Raw genomic sequence first — 16,047 nt, 5'->3', positions numbered from 1 at the left:
ATTTTTTCCTTGGTTTTAGTAAATTTGATGCTCCTAATCCTTTAATTTCATGTTTTATACTCAGGAGAACTTAGAATAGCAAAAAGAGCAAGAAACGGGCCAAAATTGGGCTAAATGGGCATAAATCAATGTTTCACACGGCCTAGGCACTCCCACACAGGTAAACCACACGCCCATGTGAGGCACACAGACAGTATACACACCCGTGTGTCATGGCCATGTCGACTAGAAACTAACTCAGAATTACACACGGTTTGAGCACTTGTACACAGGCGTGGCACATGGCCGTGTCCCTGTCGAGCCCAAGTCTAGTTCTACTCGGAAAAGGTCACTTTTGAGGGTTTTGAAGCATTCTAAAGCCTATATAAATACCCTAGAAGTGGATTAAAAGGACACGTAGAGTAGAAGGCAGAAAAGTACTCAAGAACAGCCATCGGAATCATCTCGGAGATAGGATCTACATCAAGACTGAAGATTTCCATCCAATTTCCTAGAAGTTCTTTGGGTTCTTTATGTTTTTTTTTCATACTTTGAGATGTTTTCCATCATTATTATTATGAACTAAATTCCCTAAGTACCTAAGGGAGATGAAACCTAGGACGAATCTTATTACTCTTTGATTTATATGATAAATACTTGTTTTTATTCTTAGTTGTGAATTTTAATCCTTGCTTTAATATTCCAGGATATTAATTCAGGTCTTTGATGTGCTTATTCAGTGGAGGAAAAGTCCATGTTTAAGAGTAGATCATTCATAATTAAGCGGAGTTGCATGCAATCCTAGAGATAGGACGACATAAATCTACCGGATTAGAGTCAAATCTAATAAGGGAATCCATAGATCGAGTTAATGCGACAATAGGGGTTTTAATTAGAAAGAGATTTCAATTAATCAACCTAGGGTCAGTTGTTTTTAGTTTCGAAAGGGATATTAACATAAATTAGGGATTTCTACAGATTAAGTCAAGTGAATAAATCGTCTAATTCAAAAGTAATAAGTAAAGTCTAGGTGGATTCTTCCTTGGGTATTGTCTTCTCCATCGATTCCCTAAAAAGTATTTTCCAACCTTAATCTCTGTCGTAATCTTAGTTAATTAGATAATTAGTTTTAGATAAAACCTTCTCTTAATTTTTAGGCTAAATAATAAAAAGATAATAATTACTAGTATTTTTTTGTTCTCGTGGATACGATATTTTCGATCTCACCATAACTATACTACTGTTCGATAGGTGCGCTTGCCTTAGTCGAATTTTTAGTTAGTTTTACGACCATCGCTCATTGATCACACGGTCGTGTCCCTTCACACGGCCTACCACACGGATGACCACACGGGCGACCACACTCCCGTGTGGCGTCAACAGTTTACATTTTCTACTTTCGCTGAATCCTGTTTTCTATGTTTTCGGGTACACACCTCAATTCAATTTGTTGCAAAAACACTCTTGAGCATCCCAGGCCTAAAATCGAGATATCCAACATTAGTTTAATGGATTTACTAGCTAATTTGCATAATGAGATTGAACAGAGACTCAACTTACCACCACTAAATTACCATCCGAGAACAACGTTGGCCAAAAGATACGTAATTCACTACGCAAAGCCTCCTTCTATGACATTATTTGCAAAAGAACACATTATTAGAATAATTGTTACAAAGCCATGACAAGAAAAGAAGAGAGAATTTACCAATAACGAGCCCAAAAACTGAATAACGATTTGCAGAAACTTGGAAGTAAATAGGAGATTAAAACAAGAAAATAACAGCAAGGGAATGGAAGGAACAGCAGCAAACGAGAATAAAAGAAACGAAAAAGAAAAGGGAAGGGAAGGGAAAAACGTAAAGAGGGAAAATAACAGAGAAAAATGTCAGTTTGGGAAAATTTGGGGAAAAGATTCAAAACTGGTTTGATACTCTCAACTACCCACTACACCACAACTCAAACCTTTCAGTACTTCAGTTTTAGTCAAACTCTACTATGCCACACGCCCAGAGTAAAAAAAAATTCCTATCTAAAGATTTGAACACAAGACCTCCAACATATCAACACACCACTTAACCACCAGACCAGCAGACCCATTCTGATATAAACTTATCAATAATTAAACATAAGCCTATTGAGCAAGGTTAAGGATTTATTCAGGAAAAATCTCAAAATTTGCCACATGAAGGGCTTGAACTTGGGACCTTTCACACACACCCAGAACACTTAATCACTGAACCAGATACACAATTGTGTCATATTCTAGCAAAAACAAAACCATAAAATTTGGGGCGTTACAACTCTACCTTTTTAAAAGAAAATTTTGGTCTCGAAATTTACTTGATCAGAACAGATGCAGATACTACTGACGCATCGCATCCTCAGGCTCCCACGTAGCCTCCTCAGTGCTATGATTACTCCATAGAACCTTAACCAGAAGGATAGATTTCATCCTCAAAACTCTTACGTCACGGTCCAGAATCTGAACCGGCTCCTTCTCAAAGGTTAGATCTGGCCTAACCTCAATCTCCTCCACAGAGGCGATGTGTGTAGGATCAGAGCGGTAGCACATCAATATCGAAACATGGAACACATCGTGAATACAGTCTAACTTTAGAGGTAGTTTCAACTGATAAACAACTGGTTCCACTCATTTTAGAATTCGATACAATCCAATAAACTTAAGCCTCAACTTGCCATTGCGATCAAACTTTAGAACCTTCTTCCATGGTGAGATCTTCAAAAACACGAAGTCCCCTACAGGATACTCAATCTTACGTCTCTTCAGATCAACATAAGACTTCAACCTGTTAGAAGCTGCCTTCAGACGATCCCTGATCAGTCGAACCTTACTTCAGTCTCGGAATCCAACTCTGGGCCCCGAACATTTCGCTCGCCCAATTCAGTCCAACATAAATGAGTGCGACACCTACAACCATATAGTGCCTCGTAAGGTCCCATTTGGATGCTAGACTGGAAGCTGCTATTATATAGGCAAACTCGCTAATGGAACGTAGTACAAAAGTCCTCAACATATCCTCCAGTATCTGAATTACCCTCTCAAATTGACCATCAGTCTAAGGATGGAACGCAATACTGAAGTCCAATCTTGAACCCAAAACCCTATGCAACTTTCCTCCAAATCGAGACATGAAGTGAGGATCTCTATCAGAGATAATAGAAACCGGTACCTCATGCAGTCTCACTATCTCAGAAATATAAAGCTTCGCCAACTTCTGCAGAAAATAATTAGTACGAACCAGTATAAAGTTGAATTGGTCAATCGATCCATGATGACCTAAACAGAATTCTTCTTAGTGGGTGTTAAGGGTAACCCACTAATGAAGTCCATCGTCACACGTTCCCAGTTTCAAAGGGGTATTTTAATCGGCTGTAGCAAACCCGAAGGCAATTGGTGCTCAGCCTTAACCTGCTGGCATGCCAAACATCTAACCACAAAACTGGTAACATCTCATTTCAATCCTGGACACCAATACAACTCTCGAAAGTTTCGATACATCTTATTCCCACTAGAATGCATAGCATAAGGGCTACTATGTGCCTCTCTCAGTATAGACTATCTCAAAATAGAATCGTTCGATACACATATCCGGCCTCAGAAACACAATACCCCTTCAGAGTTCAACCCAAAGTCCGTAGTGCTACCACTCTCAATCTGTCGGAATTGAAGACCCAAAGACTTATCCTCCAACTGTTTACCCTTAATCTGATCTATCCAAGTTGGTTTAACCTGTAGCTCGGCCAACAAACTACCATCATCAAATAAACTATGGTGAGCGAACATCGCCCTTAAATCGGCCATAGTTCTACGGCTCAGTGCATCGGCCACCACATTGGCCTTACCTAAATGGTACTCAATAGTGCAGTCGTAGTTCTTAAGCAGCTCAATCCATCTACGCTGCTTAAGATTTAGCTCATTCTAAGTAAAGTGGTATTTGATGGTCTTGTGATCAGTGTAGATGATACACTTCTCACCGTATAGATAATGCCTCCATATTTTCAGTGCGAATACCACGGCGACCAACTTCAAATCATGCGTTGGGTAATTCGCTTCATAAGTCTTAAGCAGACACGACGCGTATGCTACCACTTTACCCTCCTGCATCAACACATATCCCAAACCGACGTGTGATGAATCACTGTAAACAGTGACAAAGGAACTCCATTACGCAAAAGTTTAGTCAACGGAGCTGCGATCAAAGAGAACCCTTCTAGAAAGTGCCGATAGTAACTCACCAACCCTAAAAAACTGTGAATCTTAGACACATTCTTCGGCCATTTCCAATCCAACACTGTAATACCCCCTACCCGTATTTATTGCCGGAATAGGGTATGACGTATTACTAGAGTTTTATGAATTAATTTTTTTTTAGGAAAACTCAATATAATCCCTTTTACAGATATCTAACATTCCCCAAAATTTTAAACCAAATACATTCCACATCAACCAATCCAATTCAACATATTTTCAAGATAATTTCATGCATATTTATAAAATAACGTCATCACATACCCAAAACCAGGTTTGTTAACCATACCAATGGCTAACTCTACATTCATTTCATAGAATCATTTACTTTATTAGGTTATACATGCCATTGATTCCCAAAATAAAGTTTCTTTATATACCGAAATCCTGAGGTTGATAGTGTGATGTGTCTCCGACTAAATCCGACCTACGAGCTCTTAACACTACAAAACAGGGAAAAAGGAAACGGGGTAAGCACTTTGTGCTTAGTGAGCTCATGTAACAAGAATTATACTTACCTAATATTTTCAATACAATACAATAAACATCCATATATCCATTCAATGCGTTATTACCCTAATATGCACAAACTCAACATTCAAGTTAGTACAATAATTTCCATGTACCAATAATATATACCATGATTGATGAGCTCATCAATATCATAATTTCCATTTTCTTGTTATTTTTCCATATTTATCCCATTTAATTTATCAGAATTTCGATGGATTTTCAGAGGTACACTTTTAGTGTACAATTCCGGGTTCGTCAATTCATATTCATGTGCGCACAATTCCATTTCAGAGAGCACACTCCTGCGAACCTCAACCTTGCAGCGGGATTACCAGTCCAGGCTAAATCCCCAACAACATAAACTCATAGAGTATTGTCGGGATTACCATTCCGGGCTAAATCCCCTGCAACGACAATTACTCCAATGAGCTTGGATCTGAATTACCAGTCCAGGCTAAATTCAGACCCTAATTCGGATTACCCGTCCGGGCTAAATCCATTTTACACATATTCTTTGGGAGGGCTATATCAGGATAGGATCACCCATCCGGGCTAGATCCTTTTTACCGTCAATTCATTTTCAGAGATCCATCGAATTTTTCTTTCATTCAAACGGGATTTCTTCCCATTTTATCAAATATATCAATGTTTCATTAATTTTCATACAATGAACATTCAAATCATATTCACATCAATAACATACAATCTCAAGCATTTAAGAATATAATTCAAGTTACACGAACTTACCTTGATACTTGTTCGTGTACAAAAATCTACTAATCCTGAACTTTTTCCTTTCTCGATCTAGCTTCGCATTTGAATCTTCTGGATTTGGTGCAAAAATTATGAAATACCAGCTTAGAGAACTCTCCTATGGCGTTTTTAGCTGCTGGAATTGAAGAGAAATGAAGAGAAATCTAGATATTTCCTATTTAGTCCTAGCTTTATTTAGTTAATTTTGCAATATTCGAATTTTGCCCTTAATTATCAAATTTTCTGCTGATTTCATGCCCTTGTTGTCCAGTCCAAATAAATTTTGGGTCTATTTGCCTTTTAAATCCTCTCTCATTAGACACTTAAGCTATTTAATCATCCCATCCACCTTTACATCTTTTACAATTTAGTTCTTTTCATTTAATTAACTATCCAAACATAAAAATTTCCTAACGAAATTTTAATACCACATTACTAACATTTCATAAATATTTATAAAATTATTTTTGACTCAGTTTTACGAGATAAAGGTCTTGATACTTTGTTTTTACCCAATTTCTTCAACAATTTCTTCAATAATTTCTTTTTCTAACTAACCATTAAATCGGTAAAATTTTTCTATCAATATTTTCATACGATTTTCCTATCATATCAATTTTCATGCAAAAAATATTGAAATAAATTTCTCTTTAAATTGGTTTTGTGGTTACGAAACCACTATTCCGATAACCTTGAATTTAGGCCATTACAACTCTCCCCCCTTTAAGGATTTTCGTCCTCGAAAATCTTACCAGTAAAGAGATTTGGGTATTGTTTCCTCATTACCTCCTCCGGTTCCCATGTCGCTTCCTCAATTCCGTGCTTTTGTTACAATACTTTCACCAAATTTATATTTTTATTTCTAAGCTCTTTTGTCTCCCTTGCCAATATCTTCACCGGTTCTTCACTGTAAGTCATATCTGGTTGAATCTGTACTTCTGTCGGAGAAATAACATGTGAAGGATCTGATCGATATCGTCGTAACATAGATACATGAAAAACATTATGGATTCTATCAAGTTCCGGTGGTAATGCCAATCGATAAGCGACTGGTCCAATTCTTTCTATGATTTCATATGGCCCGATAAATCTTGGACTCAGTTTACCCTTTCGACCGAATCAGAGGACTTTCTTCCAAGGAGACACTTTCAAGAATACCTTGTCACCAACTTGAAATTCAATCTCTTTTCGTTTAAGGTCGACATATGATTTTTGACGATTGAAAGCTGCTTTTAGACTATCCGGAATAACCTTTACTTTTTCTTCTGTTTCCCGGATCAAATCAACCCCATGTATCTTCCTTTCACTAAACTCTGTCCAATATAACGGTGTTCTACATTTTCTACCATACAAAGCTTCATACGGAGCCATTTTAATACTAGACTGATAACTGTTATTGTAAGCAAATTCAATCAAAGGTAGATACCTTTCCCAATTACCTTCAAACTCTAGTATACAACATCGGAGCATATCTTCCAATACTTGAATTACACGCTCAGATTGACCATCTATCTGAGGATGAAATGTAGTGCTGAAATACAACTGAGTACCAAGGCTTCTTGCAATTTGTCCCAGAAACGAGACGTAAATCGGGGATCTCTATCTAATATAATGGAGACAGGCACTCCATGTAGCCTGACAATTTCAGATATGTACAGTTCAGCTAGTTTATCTAAATAATAATCCATACGTACTGGAATAAAGTGAGCTGACTTTGTCAATCGGTCAACAATCACCCAAATAGCATCTTTTTTCTTCGGAGACAAAGGGAACCCCGATACAAAATCCATAGTGATTCTTTCCCATTTCCATTCTGGTATAGTAATTGGCTGAAGTAACCCCGAAGGTACTTGATGTTCAGCTTTAACTTGCTGACATATTAAACACCTTGATACAAACTCAGAGATATCACGTTTCATTCCCAACCACCAGTATATCTTTTTCATATCATTATACATTTTATTACTCCCCGAATGTATAGACATAGTACTGCTGTGAGCCTCGCGTAGAATCTTCTGTATGAGCTCTGAATTCTGAGGTACACATACCCTATCTCTGAATAATAAACAACCATCAGAATCAATTTGAAATTCAGAATCATTACCTGACTCACACTGTGCCCGTTTAACCTGTAACTTCTCATCATTCTTCTGAGCTTCGAATATTTGCTGTTGCAATGTTGGTTTAATTCTCAATTCAGCTAGGATTGAACCATCATCAGTCAATAATAACTGGGTATTCATAGCTCATAAAGTAAACAGGGATTTCCGGCTCAAAGCATCAGCTACAACATTTGCTTTACCTGGATGGTAATCAATAATCAAATCATAGTCTTTTATCAGTTCAAGCCACCTGCGCTGTCTCAAATTCAAATCTTTCTGTGTCATCAAATATTTCAAGCTTTTATGATCAGTATAAATATGACATTTCTCACTGTATAAGTAATGCCGCCATATCTTCAGCGTAAATACAATAGCAGCTAATTCAAGATCATGTACTGCGTAATTTCTTTCATGTGGTTTAAGTTGTCTTGAAGCATAGGCTATTACTTTACCTTCTTGCATTAAGACAAAACCTAAACCATTTACTGAGGCATCACTATAAATAACAAATTCCTTACCCAGTTTAAGCTGCACTAATACAGGTGCTTTCATTAGTAGATCTTTCAATCGGTTGAAACTTTACTGACATTCATCAGTCCACTTGAACTTTACATCTTTCTACAATAATTGTAATACCCCTACCCGTATTCATTGCCGCAATAGGGTACGAAGTATTACCGGAGTTTACAAATTAATTTTTTTTCTTTTACCTCAATATAACCCCTTTATAGATACCTAACCTTCCCTGAAATTTTAAACCAAAAACAATCCACATCAACCAATCCAATTCAACATATTTTCAAGATAAATTCATGCATATTTATAAAATAACGTCATCACATACCCAAAACCAGGTTTGTTAACCATACTAATAGCTAACTTTACATTCATTTCATGTTAACATATACTTTATTAGCTTATACATGCCATTGATTCCCAAAATAAAGTTTCTTTATATACCGAAATCCTGAGGTTGATAGTGTGATGTGTCTCCGACCAAATCCGACCTCCGAGCTTTTAACACTACAAAACAGGGGAAAATGAAACAGAGTAAGCACTTTGTGCTTAGTAAGCTCATGTAACAAGAATTATACTTACCTAATATTTTCAATACAATACAATAAACATTCCTATATCCATTCAATGCATTATTACCCTAATATGCACAAACTCAACATTCAAGTTAGTACAATAATTTCCATGTACCAATAATATCTACCATGATTGATGAGCTCATCAATATCATAATTTCCAGTTCCTTGTTATTTTTCCATATTTATCCCGTTGAATTTATCGGAATTTCGATGGATTTTCAGAGGTACACTTTTAGTGTACAATTCCGGGTCTGTCAATTCATAGTCATGTGTGCACATTTCCATTTCAGAGAGCACACTTCCGCGAACCTCATCCTTGCAGCGGGATTACCAGTCCAGGCTAAATCCCCTACAATATAAACTCATAGAGTATTGTCGGGATTACCAGTCCAGGCTAAATCCCCTGCAACGACAATTACTCTAATGAGCTTGGATCTGAATTACCAGTCCAGGCTAAATTCAGACCCTAATTCGGATTACCCATCTGGGCTAAATCCATTTTCCACATATTCTTCGGGAGGGCTATATCAGGATAGGATCACCCGTCCGGGCTAGATCCTTTTTACCGTCAATTCCTTTTCAGAGATCCATCGAATTTTCCTTTCATTCAATCGGGATTTCTTGCCCTTTTATCAAATATGTCAATGTTTCATAAATTTCCATATAATGAACATTCAAATCATATTCATATCAAAAACACGCATTTCAAGTATTTAAGAATATAATTCAAGTTACACGAACTTACCTTAATACTTGTTTGTAAACAAAAAAATCTACTAATCCCGAACTTTTTCCTTTCCTCGATCTAGCTTCGTATTTGAATCTTCCGGATCTAAATAAATAAATTTAATTATCAATTTAATACATTACATGTTCATATGCAACATTCTCTATAATTCAACTATTATTATTTATAGTTTATTCAAAGCTGTCTATTGGAGTCATAGTCACTAAATTATTTATAACTCGAGCTACAGAACTCCAAATTAAGATCCGTTAATTTTCCCTAAAACTAGAATCATATATATTCTTATCATAAAATGTTCAGAATTTTTGGTTTAGCCAATAAGTACAGTTTATTCTTTAAAGTCACCCCTGTTCTGCTGTCTGACAATTCTGACCCTTCTTCACTAAAAATTAATTATCTCTTCATACAGAATTAAAATGATTATCTTGTTTGTTTCTCTTAAAAATAGACTCATTCAGGATTTTATACATATAAATTTAGGCCCCTAATTATTTTTATTCAAAGTTTTATGATTTTTCAAAGTCAGAATAGGGGAACCCGAATTCATTCTGACATTGTCTCACAAAATTCATTATATCTCAAAATTTACAAATCTATTGCTTACACTATTTCTTCTATGAGAAACTAGACTCAATAAGCTTTAATTCCATATTTTTTTCATCTTCTAATTCGATTTCTAAAATTTATGGTGATTTTTCAAAGTTAGTCTACTGCTGCTGTCCAAACTATTTTTGTGTAAGCTGTTTATTACCATTTTCCCCCTAAGCTTTTAATAAATGATAATTTCGTCCCTACTCAATTAGCCTCTCAATTGAGCTGATTTTTCTCAATTAACATTTTATTCTATCACCTTAAAATAGTTTAACACCTTTAGGAATCAGAATTTCAGCAATAGACTTTAATTCTAAGCATTTTCACAATTAGGTCCTAAAAATAAATTTCTATTGAAATTACCTAATAAAATCATCTAATAAACAAATTAAACCTTTATTTTCATTCTATTTCATCATAAACTTACAACACTCAACCATGGTGACTTTCAATTTCATCCATGAAATCAAAAACTAATGAATTTAATAGTAGGACCTAGTCGTAAAAGTCTTAGAAACACAAAAATTACAAGAAAAAGGCAAGGATTAACTCACTTGGTGCAAAAATTATGAAATACCAGCTTAGAAACCCTCCTATGGCGTTTTTAGCTGCTGGAATTGAAGAGAAATGAAGAGAAATCTAGATATTTCCTATTTAGTCCTAGTTTTATTTAGTTAATTTTGCAATATTCCAATTTTAGCCTTAATTTATCAATTTTCTTGCTGATTTCATGCCCTTGCCGTCCAGCCATAATAAATTTTGGGTCTAATTGCCTTTTAAATCCTTTCTCATTAGACTCTTAAGCTATTTAATCATTCTAGCAACTTTTACGCCTATTACAATTTAGTCATTTTCATTTAATTGACTACCCAAACATTAAAATTTCCTAACGAAATTTTAATACCACATTACTAACATTTCATAAATATTTATAAAATTATTTTCGACTCGGTTTTACTAGATAAAGGTCCTGATACCTTGTTTTTACCCAATTTCTTCAATAATTATTTTTCTAACTAACCATTAAATCGGTAAATTTTTTTTCTATCAATATTTTCATACGATTTTCCTATCAAATCAATTTTCATGCAAAAATATTGAAATAAATTTCTCTTTAAATCAGATTTGTGGTTACGAAATCACTGTTCCGATTACTTTGAATTTAGGCCATTACAACTCTCCCCCCTTTAAGGATTTTCGTCCTCGAAAATCTTACCAGTAAAGAGATTTGGGTATTGTTTCCTCATTGCCTCCTCCGGTTCCCATGTCGCTTCCTCAATTCCGTGCTTTTGCTACAATACTTTCACCAAATTTATATTTTTATTTCTAATCTCTTTTGTCTCCCTTGCCAATATCTTCACCGGTTCTTCACTGTAAGTCATATCTGGTTGAATCTCCACTTCTGTCGGAGAAATAACATGTGAAGGATCTGATCGATATCGTCGTAACATAGATACATGAAAAACATTATGTATTCTATCAAGTTCCGGTGGTAATGCCAATCGATAAGCGACCGGTCCAATTCTTTCTATGATTTCATATGGCCCGATAAATCTTGGACTCCGTTTACCCTTTCGACCGAATCGGAGGACTTTCTTCCAAGGAGACACTTTCAGGAATACCTTGTCACTAACTTGAATTTCAATCTCTTTTCGTTTAAGGTCGGCATATGATTTTTGACGATCGAAAGCTGCTTTTAGACTATCTTGAATAACCTTTACTTTTTCTTCTATTTCCCGGATCAAATCAACCCCATGTATCTTCTTTTCACTGAGCTCTGTCCAATATAACGATGTTCTACATTTTCTACCATACAAAGCTTCATACGGAGCCATTTTAATACTAGACTGATAACTATTATTGTAAGCAAATTCAATCAAAGGTAGATACCTCTCCCAATTACCTTCAAACTCTAGTATACAACATCGGAGCATATCTTCCAATACTTGAATTACACGCTCAAATTGACCATCTGTCTGAGGATGAAATGCAGTGCTAAAATACAACTGAGTACTAAGGCTTCTTGCAATTTGTCCCAAAAACGAGACGTAAATCAGGGATCTCTATATGATATAATGGAAATAGGCACTCCATGTAGCCTGACAATCTCAGATATGTACAGTTCAGCTAGTTTATCTAAAGAATAATCCATACGTACCGGAATAAAGTGAGCTGACTTTGTCAATCGGTCAATAATCACCCAAATAGCATCTTTTTTCTCGGAGACAAAGGTAACCCCGATACAAAATCCATAGTGATTCTTTCCTATTTCCATTCTGGTATAGTAATTGGCTGAAGTAACCCCGAAGGTACCTGATGTTCAGCTTTTACTTGCTGACATATTAAACACCTTGATACAAACTCAGAGATATCACTTTTCATTCCCAACCACCAGTACATCTTTTTCAGATCATTATACATTTTATTACTCCCCGGATGTACAGACATAGTACCGCTGTGAGCCTCACGTAGAATCTTCTGTATAAGCTCTGAATTCTGAGGTATACATACCCTACCTCTATATAATAAACAACCATCAGAACCAATCTGAAATTCAGAATCATTACTTGACTCACACTGTGCCCGTTTAACTTGTAACTTCTCATCATTCTTCTGAGCTTCACATATTTGCTGTAAAAATGTCGGTTTAGCTCTTAATTCTGCTAGGATTGAACCATCATCAGTCAATGATAACTGGGTATTCATAGCTCGTAAAGCAAACAGAGATTTCCAACTCAAAGCATCAGCTACAACATTAGCCTTACCCGGATGGTAATCAATAATTAAATCATAGTCCTTTATCAATTCAAGCCACTTGCGCTATCTCAAATTCAAATCTTTATGTGTCATCAAATATTTCAAGCTTTTATGATCAGTATAAATATGACATTTCTCACCGTACAAGTAATACCGCCATATCTTCAGCGCAAATACAATAGCAGCTAAATCAAGATCATGTACTGGGTAATTTCTTTCATGTGGTTTAAGTTGTCTTGAAGCATAGGCTATTACTTTACCTTCTTGCATTATGACATAATTCTCAAATGTTCTGCATGTTCTTCTTCATCCCAAGAATAAACCAAAATATCATCAATGAATACTACTACAAATTTGTCTAAGTACGGTCTGAATATCCGGTTCATTAAATCCATGAATACTGTAGGTGCATTAGTTAGCCCAAATGGCATAACCAGAAACTCATAATGTCCGTACCTGGTTCTAAAGGTTGTTTTTGGCACATTTGACTCCTTTACCCGTAACTGATAATAACCTAATCGAAGATCAATCTTTGAAAACACAGTAGCACCTTTTAGCTGATCAAATAAATCATCAATCCGAGGTAACGGATACTTATTCTTTATGGTTTCTTTATTAAGCTGCCGGTAGTCAATACACAGTCTTAAAGACCCGTCCTTCTTTTTCACAAACAGAACCGGAGCACCCCAAGGTGAATGACTCGATCAAACAAAACCCCTGTCAATAAGCTCTTGCAACTGTGTCTTTAACTCCTTTAATTTAGTAGGAGCCATCCGGTACGGAGCTATGGAAATCGGAGTAGTTCCCGGAATCAAATCTATGGAAAATTCCACTTCTCTTTCTGGTGGCAACCCTGGTAATTCCTCTAGAAGCACATCAGAAAATTCACATACTATTGGCACTGCCTGTATCCTTGACTCAGATACCTTGGTGTCGAGTACATAAGCCAAGTAAGCATCACACCCTTTTTTGACATACCTCTGTTTTGTCATTACTGAAATCACATCAGATAACCCCTCTGTCTGATCAGATTTAACCCGGAGCAACTCACCATTCTGACATTTTAGCACAATATATTTTTGTCTACAATTTACTACTACTGCATCATGCTGGGTTAACCAATCCATGCCCAATATCACGTCAAATTCATTAAATGGCAGTAACATCAAATCAGCCGGGAAACAATAACCTCTTACCATCAGTGGACAATTTTTACAAATTTTATCCACCAACACAGACTGGCCCAGGGGGTTCGAGACTTTAACTACAAATTCAGTAGGTTCAACAGATAAATTTTTAACAATTTCAAGTTTAACACATATATATGAATGCGTAGAACTAGGATCAATCAATGTAGTAATATCAGTATCAAGTAAAGAAAATGTACCAGTAATAACATCGGGTGCTGAGGCATCTTCTCTGGCACGAATGGCATATGTCCTAGCAGGTGCTCGTGCCTTAGACCTGCCCGCAATATCTTTCGTAGCTCCTCGGCTACCACTAACATTACCAGATGGTCAAGGTGGTCTATCTCTCGAAACTAGATTACTCGGCTTTAATATCTGTTCAGCTTCTTTTTCACCCCTTTCTGGACAATCTCTGAGGAAATGGTCAAAAGAACCACATCGGTAACAAGCCCCGCTCTTTAATCGACATTTACCAAAATGAGCTTTATTACAGTACTGGCATCTCGGCTTAGGAGTGCCAACACTGCCAACACTGGTCACTGATGGAGTAGAAGGTCTTGGATTAGCATGTTGAGAACCTCGCTCTCTACCCGAATACCCAATGGCTGAGGTAGAACGATCTTGGTACTTCTTCAATTTCTTTGGAGCAGAAAACTGGATTTTCCCATCGGTCTTTTACTAAAAATTCGAGCTTCCCTCTCAGCCTGTTTCTTTTCTTTGCTCAATTCTTCTGCTTTATAAGCTCTGTCTGCCAATGTAGCAAACTCTCGAATTTCAAGAATTCCGATCAGTAGCTTAATGTCTTCATTCAACCCTTCTTCGAATCGTTTGCACATTTCAGCTTCTGACTGTACCCATTCTCGAACATATTTACTTAATCGAACAAATTCTCTTTCATACACAGATACCGATCTATTGCCCTGTTTCAGCTTAATGAATTCTTTTCTTTTCTGGTCAAGGAACCTCTGGCTGATATATTTCTTTTTAAATTCATTCTGAAAGAACTCCCATGTAATTTCTTCTTTCGGAACAACTGAAGCTTTAGTATTCCACCAATGGTAAGCTGTGTCTTTTAGCAGTGAGAGGGCACATTTCAGACATTCTTCTGGTGTACAAGATAATTCCTCCAAAACCCGAGTAGTGTTTTCTAACCAGAACTCAGCCCGTTCGGAATCATCATCAACTGCTGCTTGAAATTCTTCAGCCCCATATTTTCGAATTTTATCTACTGGAGCTTTCCCTTTTCTGACAGATTCAGTACCTGTACCCTGTGGGATTTCGGGAACCGGTGGAGGAGCAGGAGGGGGAGCTTGAACTTGCTACACTACAGGGTTAGTTCTTAAGTATTGACTAAACAATTCATTCATCATTTGAAAGAAGGCTGTTTTTGCCTCTTCCCCTCGACCCTCTGTCTCGGGCCTTCTACTGCTAGTTTCTTCTCTTTGTATCAAAGTCGGGGCATGACTCCCAGCTTCCTCAGATTGAGCTCGGTCGGTAGACATTTACTATAAGAAAAACACATTTTAAATGGTCAAGAGATATCACACTATCAATAATAATTTAAATGGTATGTATAGCTAATCCCGTATTTGCTACATCGATCCTAGAACTGGCTAAACCGTGGCTCTAATACCAATAAATGTAATACCCCTACACGTATTCATTGTCGGAATAGGGTACGAAGTATTACCGGAGTTTACGAATTAATTTTTTTCTTTTAACTCAATATAACCCATTTATAGATATCTAACCTTCCCTGAAATTTTAAACCAAAAACAATCCACATCAACCAATCCAATTCAACATATTTTAAAGATAAATTCATGCATATTTATAAAATAACGTCATCACATATCGAAAACCAGGTTTGTTAACCATACTAATGGTTAACTTTACATTCATTTCACGTTAACATATACTTTATTAGCTTATACATGCCATTGATTCCCAAAATAAAGTTTCTTTATATATCGAAATCCTGAGGTTGATAGTGTGATGTGTCTCCGACTAAATCCGACCTTCGAGCTCTTAACACTACAAAACAGGGGAA

Source organism: Gossypium hirsutum, chromosome A09 (assembly GCF_007990345.1).
Source record: "Gossypium hirsutum isolate 1008001.06 chromosome A09, Gossypium_hirsutum_v2.1, whole genome shotgun sequence".
Taxonomy (NCBI): Eukaryota; Viridiplantae; Streptophyta; class Magnoliopsida; order Malvales; family Malvaceae; genus Gossypium; species Gossypium hirsutum.
This window is presented reverse-complemented; position numbering follows the sequence as displayed.